The 10,894-nt window shown below is 37.6% G+C and overlaps 1 protein-coding gene across 5 annotated transcripts in view; it reads left to right on the top strand.

Moving 5' to 3' along the window:
* Positions 1–10,894, top strand: part of AGAP1 (ArfGAP with GTPase domain, ankyrin repeat and PH domain 1) — a 679,540-nt gene that overhangs the window by 576,645 nt on the left and 92,001 nt on the right. The window lies entirely within an intron of this gene.

The raw sequence follows: 10,894 nt of genomic DNA, 5'->3' as shown, positions 1-10,894 counted from the left end.
GTGACATCCAATATAAATTAGAAAAGAAATTGCATGAAAAAGAAGTGGCAGAGTACTTCAGATATTTCAGGATTCCTGCATTGAGAATAACTTTTAAAGCAAGAATTGAGACTAAAACTCCTTTGAGTGGAAATAGCTCTTTCTCTTGTTTTGTAACTGTTTTCTTGACAGTAATTGCTTGCACTATCAACAAAATGTGGCTGCTTTTTGTTCAAAGGAGGAGAAAGTATAGAACAATGCATCTTTGGTTAATGGATTTAAATGTTCCTTGTTTATCAGCCTATAACAGGCAAGATTGCAGGCTCCCTATCCTTAGATGAAACTGATGGTCCGAAACCAGAATAAATCCATCATGCCATAAAAGTAGTGGTTCTCTGTGGAGTAAGCAAGTGAGAATTTTCTCTTTGCAGTGAGTTAATACTGTGTCTAAACAGAAGTAGTAAGGTAGGCTTACTGAGAATACCATGTCCCCTGTATACTTGGTATTATGCTAATAGTTTCCTTTAAGTCCATTTTGGCATTATGCCACAGATGCTTTCCCCCCTCCTCTCCCTCCCTTTTCTGGTGTGTGTCATGATTTTTTTTTTTACTTTTTAGAAATAATTCTGTTTGCTTCCAATATAACCATGTTACACTATGCATTGGCAGCATTGCAAAGTAGAAACTGCAACCCTGCAAGTCACTTAATTTGTAATCTAAATATGAAAGTGATTTGTTTTCACAGATTAAATGGATTACTTACCATGTTGTAGCAACATGAACAGAAGTTTCGGCTGCCATAGCAATACACTATTATTGTTGAGTCTTTAAATTATAACATTGTAAGACTGAAACAAGCAGCATGAGGGAAGTTATTTGGTTGAAATGGTAGCTTAACAAAAATGATCCAGTTTTGTTGGTGATGCCCAGTGCCTTTTGTTCTGGTTTTTTTGGAAGCTCAATCTATGTTAAATACAAAAGTAAGACTCATCTTGGAATCAAATTGTTGGGTGGTTAAAAACACAGGGATCTTTCGAATACTCAACCATGAAATAAAAATTGAGTCAATAAGGGTAACAATTCATATTATGAATTTAGCACCCCCCATTGAAACATTATGAGTCAAGCAGTTTCTCTATAATAGGGTATCTCTAAGTAAATATCTCACTGCAAAGCCAACAAATTTAAAAGCTCATGTAAATAAGTAGTTTTGGATAGCTTTAATAATGTCAACTGAGATATCAGACATTAGGTTCCAGCATTTCCATTTATAGAAGTCACTAGTATAAATCAACCGTATTTAGAAGATCAGCTTATGTGTTGTTCCACTAACTCAGAATAAATGGAGTATTGACAATAAGTATTAAAGTGCAGTTAAGGGGAAAAATCCTTTGTAATTACCAGTTTGTTCTTTTACATTATAATCACTAGAATAAGGTAGGCTAGGATTTATAGAAAACTGCTCTGTGTCATTAATTACTACTAAAAGGTGGTGGTGGCGGTGGCTGCCAGTATACTGTGTCCAGGGAAATATTGGTATTATGTTGTTTGACACCCTTTTCCCCTAGAAATTATTTCTAATTCAAATATAATTAGAAACACTGAGGTAGTATAACTGATTATCTGGTGCCATAATAACTCAGCTACCTTCATAAAGTCAACCCGATTGAAGAAACTAACCTTAGAAATTGGTTGATCAAATGCTACAAGCAAAGTACTTGTTTTCCAGTATTGAAGCTGGTGGTCTAGTGATCACAGCCAAGCAATTATGGCCCTGTTAGATAGCATGAGTACTAGTCATTAAATAATTATGCCTTTGATTAGCTGCTTTAACTGTTCATTGCCTTTGAAATATGATAGTACAATTTAAAGCTTTTATTAAAAGACAATTTTTCTAGGTGGTTGAAAAAGATTTTTGTGTGTATAAAAGACCTATAATTTTCTTCTGCAGGAAATGAAAAACTGAGAAAAAAGAAAATGTTTCCAATTAACAAGTATTTTTTCTCTGAATGTTGGATGTTTGTAATGTATTTGTAGCATGCTGGATAGTCATCCTAGTCCTTTACATTCTGTAGAATATTCACTGGGAAAAACCTTATTCAGGAAAGAAAAATTAACCGTTTTATGAACTGCTCCTTATTAATATTAATTGACAGTGGTCATATTCCTAAAAGAGTAAATATGATACTTTAGATACTTACTCAGTGGTCACTATGAATCTTTTACATCCAGCTCTTCTCTTTTCTTCATTTGGATTACACAAGGGAGAAGCTGCAGACCAAATTTAAGTAAAATAGCAATACTTTCCAAATACCATTACTTTTCATTGTTTCACAGTTTTAAAATGGATCATTGACTGTCAGTCTCCAGTCCATCATCAGATATTAAATTATAATATCAAGTTTAGCGTTAGCTGCTTTACAAATTCACAATTCAGTATTTTTTTTAACAATTTCCCCTCCAATCGGAAAGAATCATTGTCAGATTTTCAGAAGAGCTTACCACCTATCAACTTTTCTGGCTCTGAGTAGATGCCTAAATAGGAGCTGTTGGGGTGTTTCAGCCCCTTTGAAAAATCTGACCCATGCTAACCAAGCTTGAATTCCTTATTTTATAAAATACCTTTTGTTCTTTGCTTTTGTTTTTTATCTTACATTTGTCTCCCTATTAGAGTCCACGTTAACTCACTAAATGGAGACTTTTCAAAGCCTCAAATGTCTTTCAGGAGTTTAGAGTAGTTTTGCCATTTAAATCCAATATGTTAAAATCTGCAATGCATACCGCTCAGTTTACTAGGTAAGGCAGAGAAGATTTAAATGTGTGTCAGATATTTAGACTGCTTTTTTAAATATTTTTATAAAGTTGTCTGTCTTTTTATCAAATTTACAGGCATCACGTTACTCCAGGTCAGAAACTCAATTCAGCCAGGTTATTTTATTCTCTAAATAGATGTCCTGCATTGTATTTTCTTGGTTTAGGTTTTTTTTAATCCTTTCAAAGGCCTTTTAATGGATGTTTGAACATTACTACTTCCCTGTATGGTGTCCTCTAGGAAAAGAGCATTGTGTCAAGCCCCTTCACAGTTGAAGTAGCGAGTTCACATAATGTAAGAATCTTCTGGGTTGCATCTTATGAAATAATTCTGCTCCTATTATGAAAGAACAGAACATTGGCACAGTCTTGTTGAGCAAATGAATGTTCAGATGGCCAACACAAAAGAGAAATCTCCAATCTGCAACTTTACAGTGAAATGGCTCCTGATGAAAGATCATGGGATGCAGAGCACACTAAAAAGTGCAGGAGAAGGGCAAAAAAGTAGAATCCAGTCCCCACTGTGGTGGTAGCTTTATGCAGATTGCCCCAGAGCCTGCATCTGACTCTGCTTTTCTGACAGATAAGCTTGCCTTTCTGTAAGGCTAGCATTTATACAAGTCTAGTTTAGTTACTAACACATACCAGTTTAACTTGTATGTTTTAACCTGCGAAGGTTAGCATCTTACAGTTTCTTATGCTTTAACTTGTTTCACAAAAAATAAACATCCTTATGTGAATAGACAGAGTTATTTATTTTGTGCTTCTGATGATGAGATATTCTCAGAAATGAGTGGCACACTGACTCCATCCCCAACCCCCTTCTTCCAGTGTAGGTGAAAAGATCCTATTATTTCTGATAATTGATGCTGAGGGCTGTGGCGTGCCTCATTTAATCAGCACTGTTCAGCACACTCCAGGGATGTAATTCATGCACGCTTTAACATCCAACATGGCTGACAAGGCTTGGACACACAACCTAACGGCTACATCATTTTTTAATCAGCTATCTGAGGACTATTTATCTAATCAACAAAGAACTCTGTCAGATGGAGACCAGAGGTGACATTAACAAGTCTGTAGTTTCTTAGTACAATGATAAAGGAAGACTTCAGAGTCAAAACTATAGACATAAAGACATTCCTAAGAATTGAAGTGTGTTTTATTATACTTACCAAAATACAAGTAATAAGTTTCAATGTTTTTCTTAACAAGACTCAGAAGATTACAATTTTAAGTTCCACTGGGGAGCACTGCAGATATAAAATTTGTGCACAGGCACCCTGATAGGCAATACATTATTGGGTGTTTTTAGAATTAATGTCGTAGTAATAGTAATGATAGCACACATATTTACTATAATACCAAACTAATAAAAAATGAATGAACAGGGAAAAATAGGTTCATTAAAGCAAAATACCTGGGATCCCTATAAAGAAAACAAAAACAAAATCCTGTCTGCAATGGGATGGTCACAGATATAGAGCTGTTAGCTGAGCAAATACAAAGATATGTGGTAATTGGGAGTCATTAAGTTTAAATGATTGCCAATTACTCCCTATCTTAGCAAAAGGCTTTTCCAAAGCAGCATTTCTCTCATATATGCAGTCTTCCTGTCTTCAATAGGTTTGTATGTATATTTTAAAATATAAATATATGCTATTTACAAAATAAGCTAAAAGCGTATTGTTCAAATAAAGTGAAGTGCTAAAAATTTAACAAAAAGCAAATTTAAGGTTATCTGCATCTTCCAGATACTAATGGATTTGTCTTCCCAGCATCCCTGTTGAAATAGCAGTTTTACAGAAAGGTGATGACATCAAGGAAACAGACCAATATTTTGTCCTCCCTGCTAGTTTGGGGTGTCTTAGTAATTGCATCGAATTTTCGTAGTCCTTATACTTTTTTAGCATGTTACAAATGCAGAGTTTTGTATAGACATTAACTAATTGATCCTTACAGTTCCCCTACAAAAGAATGTTTGCCTTTTTGACATAAGTGAAAGCTGAGACAGTTGCAAATCAGTTGCAAGCCAGTTAAGAACTCAGAACCTCCTAACTTTCAATCCTTACATTTTTTCTGTAAACCACATTAACTAGTTGACAAAAGGTCTGAGCATTCACCTGTCCCATTCACTACAGTTGTGATGATCAGTGCTCAAAACTTAAGTAAATCAGTAACCTTAGGTCTCAAGTCGAGTACATAGAAAATGAGGAACACACTGTTATAGTCCCATCTAAGATTATTTTAATTTGTGATTTGCTGAGGATTTACTCATAGGAACTCGGTGACAGGCAAGGTCCAAGCTGAGATTTTCTGTCATTTGCTTGCCTTCGTATTTGGAAACTGTAGGTTCAAACACAGCTAATGAGTCATAAGTAGAATAAATGTATATAAGATGGTGGGATGGTATATAACTTGCCATTTACCAGTACAAATCCAGACCCGCTGAATAAGAGTTAAGAGTTGTACCCATTTTGTGGATTTTCAGTGTCATCTTTACACGAGATATAGTAGATGTCACTCCATCGTCCGCTGATATAGTAGATGTCACTCCGCCAGGTCCCAACCAGCTATGCAGTAATTAACAGATTCAGCAGAGATACCAAGGACTGGAGGTTAAACAGAATTACTCTTCTGGAGTGCTTCAATATTAAGAGAGAGTGGACATATTGGTAAGGGGAGAGGAGCTTGGTATGCTGCTGTTCCTCTAGATCAGGGGCGTCAAACATATGGACCCTGGCGCTGCCCTCTTTGCTGCACCCAACCCTTCCTGCACAGAGGCCCAGGCCATGTGCCACCTGTGGCTCTCACTCGGGCCATCGCAGGCCACAGCATTTCCTTAGTCTAGTCCTGGGCTGCACCATCAGTGGTGCCTGCTCGGGCTGAGTGCTGGTGCTCACTCGAGTCACAACCCGGACCGGTCTGGGCAGATGTGACCTGCACTGGAGCAGGAATGTGGGCAGGTGGTGGGTCCATGGACCTGATCCAGCTCGTGGGCCAGTACTGCACCATCCATCCGGCCTGCAGGGCCAGATGAGTTTAACATCCCTGAAGTAAATAAATTGAGAGCTTCATTTCATAAGTAGTGACCTATGCAATTTGTGATTTTGCAGAAAAAAATAAGAGGGAAAGGGGGTTGCTGGCACAAAGAAGAGCAGCCAAGATGGCTGCCGCCCCCCACCCCTCACTGCTGAGAGGGCTGCCTGTCATGCGGCTCTACCCCCTCCACCAATCAGCAGCAAGGGGCAGGACTCCTTGGCTAGTCAGAGGCATGGGTAGGGCATTACAATCAGCCCACAAAATTGGTGGCTGGCCCCACACACTGTGTGCAAAATCAGCCACATGCTTCCTTAATTTGGGTAAGTCCCTATTCATAAAGATTGAATGAGTTCTTACTATGCACAGTATTTTTAAAAACAGAGTTTATGGACAATATGCAAACTGTTTGAAGTTATTTTAACAAAATATCACACATCTAACTGAACAGAATTTAGCAGCTGTGTAATGACCACACGGAAAGCAATGAATTGCATATGCAGGAATATCTCTATTTACAGACACCTTGTTTGAAAAGAAATATTTGGCAAATGACCCCAAATGAAGCCAATCTGAGATGTGGGTTACCAAATTAAAGATGCATATTGTATTCCTATTTTATGAGCTCATGCTTACTAATGAAAGCTCTGAAAGACTCATGTTAGCACCAGCTAGTAGATGTAGTGACTGGATTTTATGGTCTCCTGAGTTCCAGTGCAGTGCAGTTTCCCTCCAGATCAAAGTGCATTTTGATGCACCAGAGGATGAGGAGGGTCCATTGAATCTGTGTCTTGGGCAGAGGCTTCACATGAAGTGCACTGTTGAAGGGAGATGCTTGAGGAAATGCTTGCACAACGCTGAAAAAAATCTTGAGAGGTTTTGTCAGCAAATCGAAACCAAGTGGTTGCGAGAGACAGCCAGGCAATGGGAGTATTCCACAACATCTTATAAATCAGCCAACTCTGATGGAATTCAGATAGAGATATTAAAAGGCACTTTTCTGATAACAGAGCAGTCAGATTTCAAAATCATCCTGCAAATCCTGGAAACTGTAGAGCACTTCATAATAAATAAAATTGGCAAATGTTTTAAAAAAATAAGTAGCCTACATAGGGGAGTTACTAGGGGCGCCTATACATGAGCAGCAAGGCCACTTTAACTCACTCTAATTACAGTGCGTCAAAGCAGACTCGATTAATCGAGTCTGCTGGAGCATAGTAATGACCGTGCTTCAGCAACCTCCAGTGTCTCATGTATCAGCATCCCCGCACTTCAAAATAGCAGTGGGGGTGCATTATCTAAAGCTCATTTGACAAGCTTTAGATAAAGTGCCTCCATCACCATTTTGAAGCATGGGGATGCTGATGCGCAAGAAGCTTTCAGAGCCATTCTAATTAAAGTGCCCTCTCCCCCCCCCACCACACTCCAATAGCACATGTATAAACACCCTAGGACTCCAGCTCTAAGAGTTGCATCTTACTTTTGAGGAAAGAAGATCATGCAATCCTGATTTCTGAATACAGAATTCACTATCATGGAAGTCCAAATGGATTGGGATGTGTTGGTTACAATGAAAGCATGTACTTAGGGGTTTCAGTGTTTCTTCTTGAGAACTGGTAGAATGTCTTAAACCTGTACAAAAATGAAACCAAAAATTCCCAGATTATACCGTGTACTGTATCACATCTCTTGTCACGTACTACAAAAATGCAGACACGCTAACTGATTTTTTAAAAAAACATGCTGCATATTCACTGAGTGTGCAACTAAGCACTGAAAGTTAAAACAAATTTAGGGGGTGCAGCGGGGAGGGAACGAATTCTTAATAACTTAATTCATAGGAAAAATAGTGATAGGCGTATATCTAAAAGCTTAGATTCCACATAGAAGTTTTTGTCTGAAACGGCTAGTGAGTGGCTCTGTTAGAACAGTTAGCCTCTTTCAAAAATGAGTTACATTTTCTCCAAGTTGAATTGAACAACTGCTGTAACAACTGGCTTGCCTGTGCCATAGTTTCTGTGATAAAGACCGTCAGTATGTCCTATTGTAATGTTTCAAGAAGGTATGTTCTTTGTGGAAACTCATTGGTCTTCCCTCCTTATGGATCAGTTAGTTTACTCGATCTGACGGTTTTAAATTATATATTTTACTTTGGTAGCTGAAAGAAGTTTCTGCTATGCATATAGTAAATCAGATTCTAGAAATGATTCAACAAAAGTGGCTAGCTTTCAAGACTTCGAGATTTTTTTAACCCTTCATTTTCTAAGGATGCCTCAGTATCGCAAAGATTGAAATTATAATCTCGTGCAACAGTGATCATAACAGGAATTGCTGGATTATGATTTGTGCTGAAGTAAACTATTATAACAATTATGCTGTTGTTTGGCAGGTGAGAGCTGTGTTCCTAATAGTATCGCTCTGTATCACCAAGCAACAAATAATGACTTATTGTACCAGTCTAGTTTGCATGTCAGAAAGCACAAATTAAATTGCTGATTGAAGGGGTAGAAATTTGATCTCATCAGTCTAAATTGTGTGTGTTAATTAGCTTTGATCAAAAATTGTTCCTTGAAGTCTGTATATGCATTCAGGTTTGATTTCAGGGACAGGTGGGTTTAGGTTTTAATAGGCAATGTATACAAAACAAAGGCAAGTTTAAAGGTATTGATAAAAGACTTCCTTGACACCTTGTGGAACACATTAATAAGGCAGGTTATGATATTGCAACATATTAGATGGAAAACAGTATGTTAGGGCAAACTAAAAACTTGTGTGGGATAGTTTTATTTAAATTGAGAGATCTGAACCCAAATTTATAGTTTAAAAAAGAGGAGCTTTTTTTTTAATGGAAAAGTAGCCTAGTGAAAACACACTAGCAAATTCAAAGTATCTTAATGTCCTTTCAAAATAGGAATGTTTCATAAAAGACAGCAAGTATTTCTGTAGTTAGATTCCTGGTAAGTGTTGTACATCCTAGTATGGACATAACTTACATTGACCTGTTTTTTGAACTAGAAGGGGACCCCAGACTAGATGGACTGAATGCCCTGGGAGGCAAGCCAATGACAAACCAGGCAAAATGATTTCCAGTACCTGTTAAGGCCTTCCTTGTAAGTAACAAAAATTTATAGTCGGTACATAATTTTGAAGGCAGTCAAGGTAGGTTGGTTAAGCTGGGCCCTGGTGTTCTTATGTACATCAATCAGAATCCTTCAGGCTGCATTTGGCATTGTCCAAAGCCTGTTGATGGTTAATGTTGTATTATCTAAGACATCACAGCACCCCAATAAAGAAGTTTACTGGGGTCTCATCAGTGTTGCAGGACATGCAAAGATGTTTCAGGATCTCAGCATCTGCAGGAAAAAGTCCATTTGTTTGAAAGCAAGAAAAAGGCATGACATTTAACACATTAAAATTGATTATTTCATCAATAGGTTAATAGAAAACCAGGCTGTAAGTTCACTTCCTGCTTATACATCCATACTGTAATGTGCGATTAGAGTATGAAAAATGAAAAACAAAGCACACTGGGAAGGGGCTTTATGTACTGGAGATAGCCTCCCCTTTGAAAGGGGAGGCTAAGCCTAGATTTTGCCTATTTATATGTAAATTTTGTCAGGAAAAGTAAGTTTTCAGCTGGGAAATTGAGCCTCTCTAGTTGTTAGTATCTGCTGAGACTTACTAAATGTTTCTTAAAAGAGAAGGTCCTTAATATTAAAGGACATAGTAAATACTTTTAGAATTGACTATAGCTATACGTGAATCTGACCTAATCACTCAGATGTCCACATAATATTGTATATCTTCATTTAACTAATATATTTTTTAAAGTAAGGGCATTGGCGACAGCACTCAAATCTCCACTTTTTCCATTTTTCCCTTCTCAGTGCAAACCATTAAAAGTTGGATTCCACTGTATTAAAAAGTGTATATTCTAATGTTCTAGAGTAGTTGGATACTCTTCTTCAATTATAGTTTAATAACTTTTATAGGAATGCTCTTGGTTGTGTGAGTATGGTAGGTCATTTTCAGTGCTTATTTAGAGAATTTTTGAAATAGGGAATGGGAAGGAATTTCTCCCTTCAGCATTAAACTGGACTGAGTTTGTGATTGCATCACCTACAGTGTAAATCTAGTTACATATTAACGTTTCTAATTGGATTCCTTATTTGTGTTCTTCTGTGGAAAATGGGTATTTTTGAAGCAGTCCATGGTGGTGATAAAGGATATATATCTGGAAAAGAAAATAAGAAAAGCGCTTTTTCAAATGGTTGCGTATTTTATGTAGTGTACATATCATTCCAAAAGCTGAAGGACAGCTGGGGGAAGGCAAAACCATAATAACTTATCACATACCTGAAATTTCTTATCATAGACTCTATATGAGCTAAGATGGCAAATTTTCTAGTTCCAAATGTGCTGCGCCATGTACCTTGACCGTAGATAAACAGAGACTAAGAAACTTCCATTTTCTTTCTGATACATGCTCTGCAAGCAGTGTAGTTCAGTACAGAGGGTACTGGATTTGTAACACAGGAAACCTGAGTTCTGTTCTCCATTCCAGCCCTGTCCTGCTGGAAATAGGTCACTTCCATCCCTATGCCTCAGTTTGCACATCTGTAAAATGGGGATAATGATACTGATCACCTGTACCAAGTGTTTTTTTCATGTACTCAAGAAAAGTATTATGGGTGCATATTGGTGGTTGAATGAATAAGAAGACTGGGCAGAATATGAGGCCTACTTCAGTGTTTGGCATTTGTGTCTTCCTATGCTTGCATGGCTTGAAGTCACAAGTTTTACTAGTTCTGACACGTGATGGAGATTTGCCACTCAGCAGTGTTACAAGTGAAATCTGTTCCCTGTTCTGCACCTACTCAGTTTTATGAAAACAGTACCTGCTAAGTCATGCATCCACAAATTGATACTCTACCATCTCATCCTTAGAGATGGCTCTTCTAGGTCACATATAAGAATCATTTTGGGTGGGAATGTCAGATGTTTGCCATGCCCATTGTTCATATTGTGCATGTTCTATGGATAAATAACAGACATGATTTGAGGG

The sequence above is a fragment of the Gavialis gangeticus genome, unplaced genomic scaffold (assembly GCF_001723915.1).
Source record: "Gavialis gangeticus isolate Ggan-Ray unplaced genomic scaffold, GavGan_comp1, whole genome shotgun sequence".
NCBI lineage: Eukaryota > Metazoa > Chordata > Crocodylia > Gavialidae > Gavialis > Gavialis gangeticus.
Note: the sequence above shows the minus strand (reverse complement) of the source record. Positions and strands in the feature narration are given on the sequence as shown.